Source organism: Somniosus microcephalus, chromosome 7 (genome assembly GCF_052327205.1).
Source record: "Somniosus microcephalus isolate GS21.2 chromosome 7, FLI_Smic_1.0, whole genome shotgun sequence".
Taxonomy (NCBI): Eukaryota; Metazoa; Chordata; class Chondrichthyes; order Squaliformes; family Somniosidae; genus Somniosus; species Somniosus microcephalus.
This window is the reverse complement of record NC_140993.1, coordinates 54555070-54575376: the sequence shown is the minus strand read 5'-3', so window position 1 is coordinate 54575376 and position 20307 is coordinate 54555070. Positions and strand designations below refer to the sequence as shown.

General features: G+C 44.7%; 1 long non-coding RNA gene across 1 annotated transcript in view; it reads right to left on the bottom strand.

The window, feature by feature from the left end:
* Nucleotides 1-12878, bottom strand: part of LOC147114636 (uncharacterized) — a 49897-nt gene extending 37019 nt beyond the window's left edge. The window contains exon 1 of the long non-coding RNA XR_015078970.1: nucleotides 12737-12878. This is a non-coding gene — a long non-coding RNA (uncharacterized LOC147114636). The remainder of the gene's footprint in view (nucleotides 1-12736) is intronic.
* Between the last annotated feature and the right edge of the window lie 7429 nt (nucleotides 12879-20307).

Below are 20307 nucleotides of genomic sequence, written 5' to 3'. Positions count from 1 at the left end.
AGCACTTCTACCATTCCAGGCGGAACATTACGAAAGGAGCTAAATTAGTTGGAAAACTGGAAAATGTCAAGACAGCCAGTTGGTTGTAAAAGTCCGCACTGCTGGTTCAACAGGACGAAAGTTCAAGCTGTTACGTCAAGAAAAAGGCTATGGAGGAGTCACGCTAGCCAGGTGAACCGGCTACACCAAAGAAATGTTGTTCGGAACGAGTCAAGATCAGAGACTGAATCTATGAACTGTTCCCGCAGAGACTGAACCTGTGAACTGTTTCCACCGAGATTATATTTGTAAATTGTTTTATAGGAAGTTGAAGATATGTATGTTTAACGGGGACTCTAAGTAATAAGCTAAAAAGGGAGGATTGTAGTGTATGTACCCGTCTATCTTTAAGGGAACTATTGAATGTAACCGTTCACCTTTAAGGGAACTACTTTAGGTGTGGCACTATTTGTTTGGCTTCTGTATACTGTAATACCGATAGTGACCACACCAGTATATAAGTGCTGTAGCAGGATTGCTGGGGCAGATTCGCCCGGACCTTCGAATAGTAAAGACCTGTTTGTTTGTTTGTTACTTCTGAAGTCTGTGTATTTATTAACTGCACAACCCACAGACTTTACAACCACTGCCTTCTCCTTTATTTTGTCATTGCAAGGTACGAGTACTAGCTGGGGGAAGATTCAGACCAGGGCTACGGGCAGGTTCTTTGAGGTGTAGGCCACATTTTTCTGTGGTAATTGTTGAGCACCGGTGAGGGAGGGGAAATCTGGCTGGTCCACAAGCAGCCAGATCAGAGCCCCCACAAGTGCTGTACCTCCCTACCCCAGGATAATGACGTAGCATCAGCCAGAGTCTCCACTGTACAAATACAAGTTCGATTGTTTTTTTAAGTATAGGAAAAAGGCAGGTTAATGGGACTAAATGGGTAGCTCTAGGAGCTGGCACAGGAGAGATGAGCCAAATGCCCTGTGTTTTTTAAAGTTTTATCAGAATAGTAGGATATGAGTCTATGCTCACAAAAGGTATGACTTTTTTTTTTAATAAAAGAGATGGACATTTACTCACAGGGAGAGAAAATGAAATAAACTGGAGACATTCCCCTAACCACTAACAGGTGTAAGGCAAAATGATGAGTTCCATTTTCAGCCTCAAGGAAAAACATTTCAAGTCACACCCATGATACATTAAAGAGATAGCCCAAGTGCAAGTCTTCCGGCACCTTGACTATAAAGATGTGAAAGCTTTTATCTAAAATGCAAGCCAGAGGAAAAATCCAAGACTGTACTTTACTTTTCTTTTCATTCATCCTTTCCACCTGAAGGTTAACTCATAGCACACAGCAAACTCGACAGTCAGCTCCTCTTTGGTTTCTCACTCAAACACCATTTCAAGCTAGTCTGTTCAAAAATCAGGGACATCAGAATCAAACTCAATCCAGTCCTCACCAAACATCCATACATAGTCATTTTCCAGGATTCGTCACTGGATAATGATCAGGATTGAGAACCATTGCTGACTTTTCCCTTTCCCACCTCTTCCCAGGAATGCCAAGGCCAACCCAAACCATTCTCAGGATGTGGGCAACATTGGCATGGTCTTATTTATTGCAGCCTTCTTGAACTGCTGCAGTCCTTGTGCCAATTGTACTCCAATAATGGTGTTATTAGGTAGGATTTTGACCCAGCAACCAAAAAAAAATGTTCAAGTCAGGATGGTGTGCTGACATGGGTGTTTCCATGACATTGCTACTCTGGTCTTTCCTAGTGGTAGCGGTCACAGGGCTGGGAGGTGCAATCAAAATAAGTTTTGTGAATTGTTACAGTGCATCCTGTAAATAGTACATACTACAACTACAGTGCACTGATGGTTGAGGAGGTGGACACTCAGTGCCAGGAGCACCAATCAAGCAACTGCTCGGTCCTGGATAGTGTTGAGTTTGACGGTTACTGCAGCTGCACACATCCAGGCTAGTAGTCAATATTCCACTACAGTTCCTAGAGATGCTGGAGAGGCCAGGAGGTGAGCAACTTATTGCAGAGAACCTAGCCTCTTCCTTGATCCCAGCCACATGTCGTACATGGAGCTGGAAACTGTACAGTGAATAGTTCAATTTCTGATGGAGGGAAGGCCATTGATGAAGCTGAAGACGGTTAGGCTGAGGATACTTCCCTTGGGTCCACAATCTTGGAGCTATGATCATTGGCTTCCATGTGTCAGGTATGATTCCAGCCATTGGAAAGATCAGCTAACGCAGCACATCAGAACAGAGACTTTCCTGGTCAGTATGGCTAGGTGCAGTATAGGTACCAAAAAGAGGAACTTTAATTTAAAAAAATATTTTTGATCATCATACTACTGTAATTACCTTTCATTTTTATTTAATTTTGAATCCCATTTATACATTTTGTTCAAAGTCCCTCATTTCCCATTTGAATCCTGCTCTGCAGCTGGCATTGGGACTTGGGGAGGTATGGGTTAGATGGACTGGTCTTTAGAGTTTAAGTCTAGGCTTCTCCCAATCATGCAGTATTTCCAAGGCAGTAAATTCAGTGCTTAAAAACCCCCCACATCTACATATCTTACACCTGTAGCAAGTCATGTGCATAGAAAGGACATGGTTTACAAAGTAAACGATAAGCCCCTGGTACATTAATTTCAACAATGATACCAACCTAGAATATGTTGGTAATAATGCCACTGATTTAAGCATTCAAGGAGCTGTGGAGATATACAAATCACTGAACAAATGTTCACATCAGATCGGCCACACACCATAGACAAATTAGTTGTGAATTGTAGTCACTGTTATGTAGGCAACTGCAGCAGCCAATTTGCGTACAGTAAATAAATGACAAGTTAATTTATTTTGATGGTGTGGGTTGAGGGATTAATATTAGCCAGGACACTGATAACTTCCCTGCTCTTCTTCAAAAATGGCACGAGATCTTTTGCATCCACTTGAACAGGCAGATGGGCCTTGAATTAACATCTTATCCCAAAAATGGCACCTCTGACTATGCAGCATTCTCTCAGTAATGCACTAAAGAATCAGTCTAGATTATGAGCTCAAGTCCTGCTGTGGAAATTGAACCCATAACTTCAAATTTGAAAAGGCGAGTCAAGCTGTAGATTGTGAGTGGCGCTAATACGCCAAGGTTGGTTGGGGGGGGGGGGGGGGGGGGGGAAACGCACAGGGAAATGCCTTTGAAGGGATTTAAAAAAAAAAATCATGCAACATAAATAGAATATGTCCTTGTCAGGACTGACGCATGATAAAATGACATGAGGTTCAGAAGATAACAAAAATGACAAAGTTGTGAGTGACTTATGGCTTGCTTTACTCAGAGCTATTCATCATACTGTGCCAGCTATGACATAGCCTCTATAAATAAATCAATCAATTTAAAAACTGCAATATCTCATATACAGGATCCATTTTTACTTCTGATGTTTCAAACACCAAGGTGAAAGGCCAAAGGATCAGGAAACTGGAAGTGTGTGGTTTTGGAAATCATTCCAAAATTTTGTTTAAAATGTGTTGAAAGAAAAATACACAAACACAGAATTATTAAATTTAAGAAATTTTTCAGCTCAACTTTGAAGTCAATACAAATCTATTTTAAGTGACAACTCATTGCGCTGAATATAAATCAGAACTCTTGGTAGCACAGAATGCAGGGACCAAGAAACTTATGGGCTTCACTAGTGCAGTGGTCACTAGATTTGTGTTTTGACACCAACACATTAGGGGCAAAAAAAAAAGCACTGAACCAAAATAAATAAGTGGCGATACTCTGAATTGATCACCTCAAATTGCACCATCAATATTTCACCCGGTGGTCTTACAGTTCAAAACATGCACTCCATACAACAAAAAGGACAACATACTCCTTGAAACAGTACAAGGGGATAAAGCACAAATATTTCACACAAATTTACTGCAGTATTTTGCTGGGGTTTCAATAACTTTAGTGGACAGAAACTGTCCCTTATCTGCAATTTTTTAGAAAAATTTAAAATCCTAAGTGAAAAGCCAAAGTGAGACACTGCCAGGGTCAGAAAAGAAACAACTTGATGATTAGATGAGGTTATTTTGGGGGTTTAAAAGCTGGTAGACTGTAGCAGGAAGGAAAGACTGAAGGATGTAGGGAATTTCACAGTTCAATTACTGATTAATTTTTTTTATTGAAAACTTACTTCAGGATTGCCTTCACTATTGCTACAAAATTAAGTTGCCCCAAATAGCATTGTAACTCATTCATTTTAAACAAGTTACTGTCGGTGTTACAATCGAAAACCTAGGCCAGACTCTCCATTGTTGGGTTATAACACTCCAGTCTGAGTCACACAAGCAGTGAGGAGAAATCACAAAATAGGATTTTTTGAAGGAGGTCTTTCAGCCCATAAAGATAATTGTGCAGTTGAGGCTTTACAGACAATTTGGTCATTCTTCCATGAGCTCCCAGTTCCCCATCACAGCATACCAGAGTTTATGCCTCTACTACTGGAAGACAATACAAATAAAGGTTCCTTCTCATTTACTGTCTTTTCAAAGCTTAAGATTGAATTTTTTTCCTTTCCAGATAACTCAGTTTTCTGACAATAGAGATCAAACTTATAATCCTTTGTACAGCTTCCAGAGGTTGGAGACCAGAACTCAAGGTATATCATACAGCTACAGCATATTAGGCTCAAATTTGTACACTACATATGGCAATACGGTATAATTCAGAATTCTGTTAGCTTTATTGACTTTTTTCTGTAATCTCTGGACATTGATTACTGGGTCTGTCATTCTCAGATCCCTAATAATCGCCTTCCTTGTTAGTTCAATGCCATTCATGGAGTAATTCACCTTTCATCGAGTCTTCTAATGTGTAATAAATACCTTGGTTTTAATCATTTATTTCCCGAAGGTTTCCCTTTTTTTTTTTTTAAATATTTGTTCCTGGGATGTGGGCGTCACTGGCAAGGCCAGCATTTATTGCCCATCCCCAATTGCCCTCGAGAAGGTGGTGGTGAGCAGCCTTCTTGAACCGCTGCAGTCCGTGTGGTGAAGGTACTCCTACAGTGCTTAGGGAGGGAGTTCCAGGATTTTTACCCAGCGACGATGAAGGAATGGCTATATACGTCCAAGTCAGGATGCGGAGTGACTTGGAGGGGAACTTGGAGATGGTGGTGTTCCCATGTGCTGCTGCCCTAGTCCTTCTAGGCGGTCACGGGCTTGGGAGGTGCTGCTAAAGAAGCCTTGGTGAGTTGCTGCAATGCATCTTGTGGCTGGTACACACTGCAGCTATGGTACGCCGATGGTAATGGGAGTGAATGTTTAAGGTGGTGGATGGGGTGCCAATCAAGTGGGCTCCTTTGACATGGATGGTGTCGAGCTTCTTCAGTGTTGTTGGAGCTGCACTCATCCAAGCAAGTGGAGAGTATTCCATCACACTCCTTACTTGTGCCTTGTAGATTGTGGAAAGGCTTTGGGGAGTCAGGAGGCACTTGCCGCAGAATACCTAGCCTCTGATCTGCTCTTGTTGCCACAGTATTTATGTGGTGGTCCAGTTAAGTTTCTGGTCAATGGTGACCCCCCAGGATGATGTTGGTGGGGGACTCGGTGATGGTAATGCTGTTGAATGTCAAGGGGTGGACTGCATCATTATCTGAGGAGTTGTGAATGGCACTGAACAGTCATCAGAAAACATCCCCATTTCTGACCTTATGTTGGAGGGAAGGTCATTGATGAAGCAGTTGAAGATGGTTGGGGCTAGGACATTGCCCTGAGGAACTCCTGCAGCGATGCCCTGGGGCTGTGATGGCCCCAGGCCGATATGGATCATCCACTCAGCACCTCTGGCTGAAGATGGTTGCAAATGATTCAGCCTTGTCTATTGCACTCACGTGCTGGGCTCCACCATCATGGAGGTTGGGGATATTCATGGAGCTTCCTCCTCCAGTTAGTTGTTTAATGGTCCACCACCATTCACGACTGGATGTGGCAGGACTGCAGAGCTTTGATCTGATCTGTTGATTATGGGGGCTCTTAGCCCTGTATATAGCACGCCGCTTCTGCTTTTTAGCATGCATGTAGTCCTGTGTTGCAGCTTCCCCAGGTTGGCATCTCATTTTTAGGTATGCCTGGAGCTGCTCCTGGCATGCTCTCCTACACTCCTTATTGAACCAGGGTTGGTCCCCTGGCTTGATGGTAATGGTAGAGTGAGGGATATGCCAGGCCATGTGGTTACAGATTGTGGTGGAATACAATTCTGCTGATGGCCCACAGCACCTCATGGATGCCCAGTTTTGAACTACTAGATCTGTTTTGAATCTGTTCCATTTAGCACAGTGGTTGTGCCACACAACACTAACCACTGTCCCTTGATATTCAACGGCATTACCATCAACATCCTGGGGGGGTCACCATTGACCAGAAACGTAACTGGACCAGCCACATAAATACTGTGGCAACAAGAGCAGGTCAAAGGATGGTATTCTGCGGCGAGTGGCTCACCTCCTGACTCCCCAAAGCCTTTCCACCATCTAAAAGACAAAAGTAAGGAGAGTGATGGAATACTCTCCACTTGCCTGGACGGGACTTCGTCTCAACAATGACTGTGCGTTGGTCACTGCTACCAATACTGTCATGGACAGATGCATCGGTGACATGACAGGTAGATTGGCGAGGACAAGATCAAGTAGATTTTTCCCCTCGTGTTGGTTCTCTCACCACCTGTCGCAGGCCCAGCAGACTGGCAGCTATGTCTTTCAGGATTCGGCTAGCTCGGTCAGAAGTGGTGCTACCGAGCCACTCTTGGTGATGGACACTGAAGCCCCCTGCCCAGAATACATTCTGTGCCCTTGCTACTCTCAGTGCTTCTTCCAAGTGGTGTTCAACATGGAGTACTAATTCATCAGCTGAGGGAGGGCGGTAGGTGGCAATCAGCAAGCGGTTTCCTTGCCTATGCTTAACCTGAAGCCATGGGACTTCATGGGGTCCCCTGAAAGCTCATCTACTATTGTTCTGTTCACCTGCAAATGCTGTCCAAGTTCTTCTGTAGTTCATTTGCTGCCTTGGTAAAGCCCCTCTCCCACACAGCCAAGCATCTGCAAATCTGCCCAAATTTGTTTCCGAATCCAGATTGTTTATATAGATTAGGAACAGTAGGAGACCCAACATCAATCTCTGTGGCACTACACTCATTATCTAGCTGGACGTCACTCCAATAGGAAAATTGAAACAGAAGTATGCCATTCAGCTCCTCGAGCCTGTTCCACCATTCAATGAGATCATGGCTGATCTGTATCCTAACTCCATCCACCGCCTTGGCTCCATATCCCTGAATACCCATAGCTAACAAAAATCGATCAATCTCAGATTAAAATTATTAATTGAGCTAGCATCTACTGCTTTTTGTGTGTGTTCCACACTTATACCACTCTGTGAAGAAGTGTTTCCTAACTTCTCTCCTGAATGGTTTGGCTCCGATGTCCCCTTGTCCTAGACTTCCTCCACCAGCAGAAAAAAATCTACCCTAGCAATTCTTGTCAAAATGTTTAAAACGTCAAACAAATCACCCCTTTGCCATCTATATTCCAGGGATGCTTCTGGGAGGTGCCACACACTCCAGAATGGACTATAATTCTGCAAAAGTCATACAATACTGCACAAATACAGGAAGATACTCTTCCGTATCTGCCACTCGACTTTGCAGGGTCCTTTGCACACTCTTAAAGAACTCAATGAATTGATGGTGGCCAGAAAGTAGTCTTTTTTTGTGGACAGGTTCCAAACTAATTATGGAACTCAGCATCTGAGAGTAGCATCGGACTGGCCCTCCTTCTCTGCTGTTACCTGCACTTGCCATTGTCTATTATGGACCTCCTTGTTCTGCAATCATGGAGATGAATGAACTGATGACTGTTTCTTGAGCCTTGCCATAGCTATGCAATTGACTACTGTCCTTCCCAAAACAAGTGCAACATAATGCAATGTGCAAGTGGGTATTGGGAACAGTGGGGGTATTTCATGCTCCCAGTCAGGAGTTTGCAGTGAAGATGAAAAGCGTTGATCATGAATATGGGTTGCTTTGTGTTAGTATGAAAGAAAGCCCACGGGTCTGTAAAGATACAAAGGCAACTTATGAATACACAGCTGATTGAGGGGAATGTCTGTGCCCGCCGCAGGCATGCCATTGCAGACATTTGAGACAAGAACAGCAATCATTTACCCTATCAAAAATCTTTTTCCTCATCTGGGATGCTGACCTCTTTACTGTAGAGACTGCATTCACCTGTTCTGCCACTTCCTCCCAGGCAGCCATAACTGCTATTTTCTGAGGCAGGTTCCCCAGGCAGCCAAAAATGGCAAGCCTCCTTGCCATTACCTCCAGGGCTGTCTCAGTAAAGGGAGCTGTATTCTCTCCTCTTGGGAACCGGGAGACTCCTGGCTACAAACAAAAGGAAACAATTCCCAACCAACAGAAAGTGCAAGTGTCACTTTAAGGGTCAACATTTGCACATTTCTGCTCAAGCCCAGGAAATACCACCCCCGCCTTCAAGCTAGCACTGCATGATGCAACCACACTGGGAGAACACCAATATGCAACTTCCTCAGAAAACCCGGGAGTTTCCATCCCCACACCAGAAATTCGGAATGTACTGGGTCAATTGCCTTATGCTGCTGCTGCACCCCCAGCAGAATTTCAGGCTCCACCATCTAATAGGGTTTATTTTCATAGATTTATTTGCTCCTTACAATCATTTCCATTTTTTTCAGTTGTTGCTGCAAAGCTAATGACTGGAATTTGCGGCCAGCAGCGAAGCAACGGCGCTGCCTACAAAGATCTAGCGATCTCTGTGGCTCGAATTTCAGCTCTCCCAACGCCAGTTTGAATCTGGCACCAAGTCAAGTTAATCTCCAGCATCCATCAACAGGGATGTCATCCAGCAGGCGAAGCAGCCAAGTACATTGAAGAATTCTCAGGCAACAAACCAGGAAGTAAAATGCACAGATTCTAATTTACTTTTTTATAAATGTTGGAGATAAAAATAAAGATTGGGACATACACTGTTCTGGACTTATTACATGCAGATAGCACCCTCTGGTGGTAGTTATCATATAGCAGTGTTAGTATGCAGCAGAGGTCATTTGACCTTTCTTCCTGTTTGACCCCGGAAGTAGTTTCCCAGAAAGAAGCTTACTGAGTAATGGAGAATTCCATGTGAGAATCTCAATCTTATGCCATCTCATCTCATATGCTAGGCCAGACACATTATCTGTGAGTATCCTTGTTTGTTAACATGATAGCAACTTTGTCAGTGTAGTATTTGACAATACTATGTTTATAAGAAGTGATAGTTGGTATTTACAGAAGTCTAGCTCAAATGTTAGTTATACAATTAGTCTATTCTATTGTTATAAATATGTTTATATCTTATGTAACATCTAATGTACAGTACTCAGTTCTATGCATTGTCTTTGTTTAGTTTCACAAATTTGTTCAAGTAAAGCTTCAAAACAGCAAACCGGCTTCTCGAGGAATTATTTGAATAAGTGTTTAACTTGCTGGATAACTAGATAGGAGCACGTCTAGCGAGACCAGTACATACACATAGGATTAAGATAGAGGTTGAAAGATCATAAACTTTTTTTTAATTATTAAAAGCCATGTAATGTTAATTATATAAAATGAAAAAAATCAACATGCCACAAATATAAAATGAGTTCTTCAGGGCCAGAATGGTTGTTCACCATTACGTCAATACACCGTTAAAAACCCAGTTACACCTCTTTCAACAAGGCTAACGTTTTTTATTGGAGGGGTTTGGGGGGAGGGGTGGGGGTGGAGTTTAACAGCAATATTCCAGCATAATAGGGGAAGTTTTCATCAGGGGTGTTCCACAGCGCAACCTGTGAAGGAGCAGGAATGACTGACAGCAGCTTCTGGATTTCTGTGTTGATCATTTTCAGAGCAGTAATGACGGCAAAGGCTGATAGTTTCACTGTCATTACCACCGCAAAATCTGGGCCAATGTTGTAACTAGGGTTGGCTCTGTTCCTTTTTTTTGGAAGATAGGCATCACATTAGGTTGTTTTTTATACTAGTGGCCTTCTCTGTGCTCATCAACCCTGCTTTCTTTCCATAATAGCATCCGACTTAAAAGGAGACAAATATCTTAACCACTCTTCCTTCTAACCTGCTCAATCTATGGATCACTCTTTGGATTTAAAAAATACTTCCTTGCATAAATTTGGCACGCTCTTTACCTAACTGCCCGTTAGGTAAGTTACAAACATCTATCTGAAGAAAACATATTAATACAGTAAATTCAAAACAAATCAATGAAGGAAAAAAAAAATGCAGTCGTCGAGGTACCACTCACAGGAAAATCCAACCATAGCACACATTGTATCAGAGAGGCCGGACATAAATTAACCCCCTTTAAAAAAAAGTGGCAAATTTGTTATACATCAAGGTTAACCATTGTCATTAACAATGCTGGTTTAGCATCAACATTATTTTTCCATGGATCCCCTGAAGACTCAGCCGGCAACTGGCAGGGATTAAAAATATATATTTTTCCAAATGGAGGGAGGGAGGAAGAACTTGTGCCTAAAAATATAGCTCCATTCACAGTCAATGCATTACTTTTGAAGTATAGTCACCATTGTCATATAGGGAAACAATTTGCACACAGTAAAGTCCCACAAGCAGCAATAGGATACATAACCTATTAAACTATTTTTTAGTGATGTTGGTTGAGGAATAAATATTGGTCAGGATACCAGGAGAACTCCCCATGTCTTTCAAATAGTGCTGTAGGATCTCTTGCGTCCACCCGAGAGGGAAAACAAGACCTCGGTTTAACTTCTCATCCGAAAGATGGCACCTCTGACCAGCGCAGCACACTCTCAGTACTGCGCTGAAGTGTCAGCCCAGATTATGCACGCAAGTCACTGGAGTGGGGATTGAACCCACGACCTTCTAACTCAGGTGAATGTGCTGCCATTGAGCTAAGGCCGACACCTAGGATATCAGGGATTAAGGTATGTTCCTGAAAGCTAAAAAAAAAAACTTTGTTTCTGAAGTATGAAGAATTCAACATGCAACACTTCTTTTCTACTGAGGAGTTCTATGACTATTCAAATGGTTGGGTTTTACCACAAACAGGAAAACCCAAAACTAGATCATTACCAAAGATCTTGAATATAGTAACACATGCATTAGCTCACAAACTTAATTTGAACATATGATTAAAAATCTTATTAAATCTCAATGCGTAATATCCATTCTCTATGCACCAAAGATAATTCTCTTTCCCACCAGGTTAGCAGGTTGCGCAACTTCTTCATGCAAATGCAGTGAAAACAGAAGAGACTTCTAGTGATCTAATCTCTTCCAAATGTGTAACAGCCATTGACCTAAAGTCTAAATATTACAAGCACTTTCCAGTCTCCAAAGTGTGGCCTTAAGAGACACAGCTCCACCTTAGCAGCAAGAGTCTTGTCCTTATAAAACAGCAAAGTAAATCATCTAAATTGCAACAAGTAACACATGTAGGTCTTGCAGCTAGTGCTATTAACACACTTAAATCAAAAACAAATTATAACTCAACGATCCTAAAGTTTAAAAGGAAAGAACGACAATCATTCCCTGATGGGTAAGCCACTGGCCTAACCAAGAAAAACCACCAAGCAACTGGCAATATAAAGAATCTTCCTAGTCTCCAGTTGACCTCAGGATGTGCCCGTTTGGACCACTTCCCTACAGGCAGCAGCTGAATAGCATTCCTAAAGGGACAGCACAGTCTAGAACCAAGACCACCCAAGAGTAATGTCATGGGAAATCAGTTAGTGTGTGATATATATTTTTTACAAACTCAAACCATTAGCCTATGCAAAACACAATGATGCCAATATACAATGTTATTCAAGACAGATTCAACATTTACAGACATGATGAACAATCAGCCATTCAAAATGCAGCCTGACCCATGCCTCAATGGGGGGGGGGGGGGGGAAAGAGGGAAAAGGAGGATATATTAAAAAAAATTGTGGATGAGGAAGGGACACTTCATATGAAATCTCTGCAAATGCCAAGCAGTTGACAGTTCTCAGCCAAATAGGGTCACAAATTAATGTTAAATCCAAATGAAAAACAAGCCCTCCCTTGAAGCATAAAAAATACTTTAAGGGTGGGGAAAAAACATGCTGGAAGCATAGTAAAAAAATTCTAATATTTATATTTCTACATAGAACCTAAATAGAGGTAGACTAAATCTTAGCATCGACTCCATAAACAGTCTGAATTATTGGCATTAAAATTTTTAACTTGTATTAAAATATTTAGGAATAAACTTAATTATTACTGTTTATTCAAGCGCGGATAATTTAAATATAGAAACATAAAAGATAGGAGCAGGAGTCTAGGTAGGATTAAATATATAAAATTTGATAGACATCAGAAGATACTGGAATATTTTTAGATGAAAAATTTCGCAGATTCTTCCCCCCTCACAAATGAGGGTCAGTTAAAGCGATGCCCGTCAGCACCGGGCTCACCGAAACACGCTCGGTCCCTAACGAAGGGCCTTGCGAAAGAAGCGGCCTGTCCCTACAGCTGCCGCCCGGCCCGGCGTAAGCCAACCGAACGCTCCCGCCCTGCCTCTCACACACCGGCTCCGCGAACAAACACTGTCATTTTTTAAAATATATATAAAATGCTGTAATTATTTTGTTTACGCTCCCGGTTGTCCGACCCCCGTCCATCTGTCTCCGCTTCGCCTCCGTCTTTCGTTTGACCTTTTCCCTCCAGTGTTTTTTTTCTCTTCCCAACTACTGTTTCCCCTCACAACAAAAATATCACCTAGGCCCCAACCGTCACTCCCACAACACCCCGCCCACTAACAGACTGACAGCTCAATTAGCCAATCGCACGGCACGCCGCTTTCCCAGTCCGCGTGGCCTTCCCGCCTCCTTTCAAATGGACGCGGCTCTGACCCAATCTGACGGCACAGCCGCACTCGCTCTCCGCCAATCGGTGTGGAAGAAAGGCGGAGTCTCGGTCGTGATTGACTGGCCGTACAGAGAGCGAGTGGCGGACCAGTGCCATTCCAATGACGTAAGCGTACCGCCTTCCTGTGTGATCGACATCTGAGTTACCCAATAATCTCACACGCCGCTCTCAGTGCCAGCCAATCAAGGTGGAAGAAGGGTGTGTTCCATTTCTGGAGTGTGGATCAATGTAACCATCCAAGCTGTCAGTCAGTGAGGTTCAGATTGCAATGACGACAACAGGGGAGGGGGTTGATAGGGAGGCGGGGTTAAACATGTTAATTCATTAAAGGGTACTTGGGATAGTGATGGCTGGAATAAGGTTGTTTGTATTGTATTTATATTGTTGACCATAAAGCTGTTTTTTTGAGGCTTTTTTGTGGTCAATGAATGTAATGGATTTACTATGTAATTGATGAGTTGTATAAGTACTGTTGTACTTGAATGCTAAAGTAAAAAAAAAGGACAACAGGTCCTTACCAAGCAAAAATGAAGAGCTACTAGATTGCCAATAGGACTGGCGTAAAATTGTTTTTCACTATGGGTACCTGTACTGTTAATATTGTTGATTTGTCTGTAAAATTTACCACTGCATTTGTACTGTTAACCCTAAAGCTGTTTTTAAGGTTTTGTTTTATTGCGGCTAATGCATGTACTGTAATAGATTTATTATGTAATTGATGAGTTGTAACAAGTACTACCATATTTAAATAAATATGTTTGACTGAAAAAAAATAAGGTTGTTTGTTAGTGGAATTGATGGAGATACCAGCCAGATTGAAAACCAACTTTCTAAATTTAGGATCACAGGGGTTTTTTTGGAATATAAAATAATTCTTATGTTGGGGTACACTTCCATGGTTGCTTACCATTAAATAGAGTTTAAACTAATTTGGCATGGTGAGAGGCACCAGGATGAAGCATTAGAGAGGCAAGATAAGGTGCACAAAGGACTGGGGGAGACAAATAGCATTAGAATAAAGAGTAGTTCAGAAATAGGAGGGAACAAACAGGGGAGAAATGCAAAGCAGAATAAGGTGGGTTTGGAGTGCATGTGCATAAATGCATGGAGTGTGATAAATAAGGCTGGTGAGCTGCAGGCACAAGTAACCACATGGGATTGTGATATAGTGTCAATAATAGATACTAGTGATATAGTGTCAATAACAGACCTGAGCTTCCGGTCGCTTGTCACTTTAATTCTCCACTCCACTCCCACTCTGACCTCTTACACTGTTCCAACAAACAGTGTTTCGCCTCTTACACTGTTCCAACGAAGCTCAACATAAGCATCTTTCTATTAGGCACTTTACAGCCTTCTGGACTCAACATCAAGTTCAAAAACATCAGACCATAACCTCTGCCCCTGTTTTTTCACATGGCAGCTGTTGATGATTCTGCCATTCCCATTTATACCTCTTCTAGACTCATCTTTTGTTTCTTTACTTATCCCATTACCATCTTTTTGCTTTGTACTATCATACCTTCTGTCATTTAATCACTCCTGCCTTCCACCCTATCACAAACCTTCCCTTTTGTTCTTTCCTCCTTTCCCTGCCCCTGCACTTGCTTAAAATCTGTTACATCTCTAACTTTTCCCAGTTCTGACAAAAGGTCATTGACCTGAAACGTTAACTCTGTTTCTCTTTCCACAGATGTTGCCTGAACTGCTGAGTATTTCCAGCATTTTCTGTTTTTACTTCAATAACAGAGACCTGGTTCAAACAAGCAGAGAAAATGCTGGAAAAACTCAACAGACCAGGCAACATCCATGGAGAGAGAAATAGAGTCAACGTTTCAGGTCGAAACCCTTCTACAGAGTTCTGAAGAAGGGTTTCGACCTGAAACGTTGACTCTATTTCTCTGTCCACAGATGTTGCCTGACCTGCTGAGTTTTTCCAGCATTTTCTGTTGTTATTTCGGATTTCCAGCATCCGCAGTATTTTGCTATCAAACAAGCAAAGATTTGGCAACTCAACATTCCTGGCTACAACTCCCGAGCCTCATTTGCACCCCCTGATTCTGACTCCCGCCCGAAGCCGGTGGGAATGACGTCACTGCCGGTCGAAATTGGTGTGGTTGTCAGGCTACTGCCGGGGCCCCATGGAAACGGTCCCTGGCAAGGTAAGTACAGATTTTGGGGGGGGACATCGGCAAGTCTGTGATCAGGGGAGGGGGAAGCAACTCGATATATAAAGCAGATGGAGGCCCAAGTAGAGTTGTCAACAGTCCAGGATTGTCCTGGAAGCTCCAGGAATTAAAAATTAATCTCCAGGATACTGCTGCAGGAGAAAATAGGGGCGTTAAACAAAATTGTATTTTTTTTCATTTTCTCTGAACACTTTCATTTATTAGTTATAAAAATATGAAAGATGGGGAAGAAAAACACATCATCAGTGAGACTGGTGATTAAAAACCTCTACCTACCCATAGTGCAAATTAAAAAATGCAAAGAATATCTTAAAACTGCGTGCAGATGCTCGAATGTTGTTATTTCAGTCCAATTTATAATCCATAATTCATTTATTAGTTATAAAAATATGAAAGATGGGGGAATAAGGTTGTGTCACTAACAGATGAATCCAATTGGATAACAAAGAATCTGTTCCCTTTCCTATTGCTGTGGGAAGGCACTGCGCCTGGAGGATCGGCCAATGGTGGGAGTGTGGGGTACGAGGTGGTTCAAGGTGGAAGGTCATGTAATGAAACCTCTAGGAATAAACCCAACCAGAGTTCACAACCCTAGGCCCAAGTCTTCTTGTGTGACCAGGAGGAGCACTCCTCGACCTCCTGTTGCCTGAATCCTTGTTGCAGCCAGCTTCTTCTGTCGGGCTGAAGACCATGCGGGCCTTAGTCGAGCCTGTTAAAATGGCATTGGGACGCAACACTGCCATTTAAATTATGTCCCGTTCCTCTAGGGTGGGCGGCCTTCCTGTGTCTGAATTCAGGTAAGTAAAAATGGTGAGAGGCGAAAATGCTTTATAAATGTGGTGCGACCTCCACCCCCCTCCGCCATCTTACCTCCCCACCGGGTGGAGGGGCGGGGTTAGAATCAGCTCTTACATACTTAATTAGGGAATCCAGAGGAAAAAACGGTTTGTTCGTCCAAAATCCAGGTCATGTCCTTTATGTAGGGTCCAAGCTTCTTCTGAAACAGCTTGTTTGGAAGGGCAATGACATATCTTGTGAGGGAGAGTCTGCTGCAGTCTCCACAATATACTTTGTTTTGAATAATTAGATGATTCAGAACAGCACAGCATTCCTCCCTCACACTCCTAAACAGGATAAAAAGAAAAAGCTCATCATCTTCTTTCACCTCTAGGCTACAGTCTCCCTCTCTGCATCACAATATTTCCAGTTTCTCGTCTCTATTTTATCATTATTATTATTTTAATCATTGCTCCTTTGAGCTCTTCTCTCTTGTTCCTCCTAAACTCCAAAACAGCCTTCTTACACATTCTTCCCTCTTCCCAGAATCTTGTGTTGAAGTCCAGTCTCATTGCATTCTCTTGTACACTTAAATCATTGAAAGCAGCGGCAGCAGTGAGAGGACAAAGAGCAGCCCGAGAGTGGACCTGAATTAAAGCAGCAGCAGCAGCAAGAGGATAAAGAGCAGCCCGAGAGTGGACCAGAATTAAAGCAGCGGCAGCAGAGAGAGGATAAAGAGCGGCCCGAGAGTGGACCTGAATTAAAGCAACGGCAGCAGTGAGAGGTGTGATGAAATATATGCCTTCATCAGCCCCTGTGTTTTACCTGCATTGTATTGTGTGTACCGCCCCCTTTTTCCTATTGTGTGTATTGGCTCCGCCCCTGTCTTTTGTCATATAAAGGTCTCAAGAGCTGTATGAGTCATTTCTGCCAGACGAATCCGATGTGGAAAGACATGCAATGTTTTTAGTGATTAAAAGCCTTCAGTTGAATCCTTTAATTCCTTGTCTTTGAGTTATTGATGGCACATCAATTTTAATCATTAAAACACCAAGATGGATCGACTCCTGAAACCAGAGCGCTTGGATCTGGACCCCCATGCCTCAGACGCAGCCACACAGTTCAGACACTGGTTCCAATGCTTCGAATTTTTCATCGAAAGCTCAGCCACTGCCATCGCAGCCGCGACCGCCACCGGAGACGTGAAACTGGGAATCCTGCGAAACTGGGTGAGTCATCGGGTCTCCCCTCTCATCCGAGATGCCACCAGCTACGGGGATGCCTGCACCATTCTGAAGGCCCACTACGTGCGGCCAATAAACGAGGTGTACGCCAGGCATCTTCTGACTACTCGCACGCAGCGGCATGGTGAGTCACTAGAGGACTTCATGCTAAGCCTAAAAGTACTGGGCAGAGACTGTAACTGTAAGGCCGTGTCTGCCATCGTGTACACGGAGGAGCTGATCCGAGACTCCTTTATTGCGGGCCTCAGTTCAAATTACATTCGGCAGAAATTGTTTGAAAAGGAGGGACTGGACTTAAAACAGGCTATGGGCATAGCGCGATCGCTGGATATGGCCCAGAGGAACTCTGAATCCTGTTCCTCAGGCCACGCGGCCCACTCCGCCTCGTGCGCGCCGTGGGGGCCGCCATCTTGGAAGCCATCTTCACCTCACAGGTCTCAGGCCAGCCCAGCACCATCGGAGCCCCAGCCTCCACCCAGGAGCCCCACTACTGCCGCGATGCATCGGGGCCCGAAATGCTACTTCTGTGGCCAGGACAAACACTCCAGGCATCTGTGCCCAGCGAAGGGCACCACTTGTTTTAAATGCGGGAAGAAAGGACATTTCAGCAAAGTCTGCAGAGGGAACCCCGCCTCCAACTCCGCCACCGCCGTGTGCGCACCGTGGGGGCGGCCATCTTGGACGCCATCTTGTCCACCCTCATGGAGTCCACCATCTTGTCCCGACTACACGGACCTCCAGGACCCACTGGTGGCCTCGATCACGGTGGATCAATCCAGGCCGCATCCGTTGTCTAGATCGATGATGGACATAGAGGTAAACAGGAACAAGGTTAAATGCTTGATTGACTGCGGGAGCACCGAAAGCTTTATTCATCCTAGCCTGGTAAAACGACTTTCACTAACGATAGTCCCTACACAGGGCAAAATCGCCATGGCTGATAAGACCCACACCTCAAAAATTACAGGTTTCTGAGCGGTTATGTTGTCGGTAAAAGGCACTGATTACAGAGATTTTAAACTATTGATAATGCCAGATCTCTGTGTGAGCGTGATCTTGGGTCTGGACTTCCAGTGCCACCACCAAAGTATCACGCTCACCTACGGTGGGTCCCAGCCGCCCCTCACAGTGTGCGGTCTGGCTACCCTGAAGGTCAAGCCGCCCTCTCTGTTCGCCAACCTCGCACCCAACTGTCGACCCATAGCGACCAAGAGTAGGCGGTACAGCTGGGAGGACAGACGGTTCATTGCGTCGGAAGTAGAAAGACTCAAGCGGGAGGGTATCATTGAATGCAGTACCAGCCCGTGGCGCGCCCAGGTAGTAGTAGTTAAGGGTAGCGAAAAGAAGCGAATGGTGATAGATTATAGCCAGACGGTTAATCTATACACCCAGCTAGACGCCTACCCTCTGCCCCGCATAGCGGATATGGTTAACCAAATCGCGCAATACCGGGTGTTTTCCACCATCGACCTAAAATTGGCATACCACCAGCTCCCCATTAGGCCGGAGGACCATCCATACACCGCCTTCGAGGCGAACGGACGCCTCTACCACTTCCTCAGAATCCCCTTTGGGGTAACGAATGGGGTCTCGGTCTTCCAGCGGGAGATGGACCGCATGGTCGATGAGAACCAGTTTACAGCCACCTATCCACACCTAGACAATGTCACCATCTGCGGCCACGACCAGCAAGACCACGACTCGAACCTCGCGAGATTTCTGCAAACCGCCCTCAGACTCAATCTCACCTACAACGAGGATAAGTGTGTCTTTAGCACCACGCGCCTCTGTATCCTGGGCTGCGTGGTGGAAAACAGGGAAATCGGTCCGGACCCCAAACGATTGCACCCCCTACGGGAGCTACCCCTACCAAACACTCCCAAGGCCCTGAAAAGGTGCCTGGTGTTTTTCTCCTATTACGCCCAATGGGTCCCCAATTATTCCGACAAGGCCCATCCCCTCCTGAAATCAACGTCCTTCCCGCTCACGGCCGAGGCCCACGCCACCTTCAACAGCATTAAACACAACATTGAGAAGGCCGCGCTGCAGGCAGTGGATGAAAACATCCCTTTCCAGGTCGAAAGCGATGCGTCCGACTTCGCTTTAGCAGCCACCCTCAACCAGGGTGGGCAGCCCGTAGCCTTTTTCTCAAGAACCCTCCAAGGGCCCGAGATCAGGCACTCCTCGGTAGAGAAGGAGGCCCAGGCCATAGTAGAGGCAGTGCGGCACTGGAGGCACTACCTAGCCGGCAAACGCTTCACCCTGCTTACCGACCAGCGGTCGGTAGCCTTCATGTTTAACAACAAACAGAGGGGGAAGATCAAGAACGACAAAATTCTCAGGTGGCGGATCGAACTCTCCACGTTTGAGTACGACATAATATATAGGCCGGGGGCCCTCAACGAATCCCCCGATGCCCTATCACGAGGGATGTGTGCCAGCATCCAGGGGGACAGGCTACAGGGCCTCCACAATGGCCTCTGCCACCCGGGGGTCACCCGGCTATTCCACTTTATAAAATCCCGTAACCTGCCCTATTCCATCGAGGGGGTCCAGTCTATGACCAGGGACAGCCGCACCTGTGCGGAATGCAAGCCCCGTTTTTTCAGGCCCGACCGAGCCCACCTGATCAAAGCTACATGGCCATTCGAGCGCCTGAGCTTAGATTTCAAGGGACCACTCCCCTCCACCGACCGCAATGTGTACTTTCTCAACATTGTGGACGAGTACTCCTGCTTCCCATTCACCTACCCCTGCCCAGACATGACCAGTGCCACGGTCATCAAGTGCCTCGGCAGCCTGTTTTGCACGTTCGGCATGCCTAACTACATCCACACTGACAGGGGGGCGTCGTTCATGAGCGACGAACTGCGCCAATACCTGCTGTCGAAGGGGATAGCCACGAGTCGGACCACTAGTTATAACCCCCGGGGTAATGGGCAAGTGGAGAGGGAGAACGCGACGGTGTGGAAGGCGGTCACCTTAGCACTAAGGTCTAAAGGCCTCCCTACCTCCCGCTGGCAAGAGGTCCTCCCAGACGTACTCCACTCGATAAGGTCGCTACTGTGTACTGCTACTAACGCCACT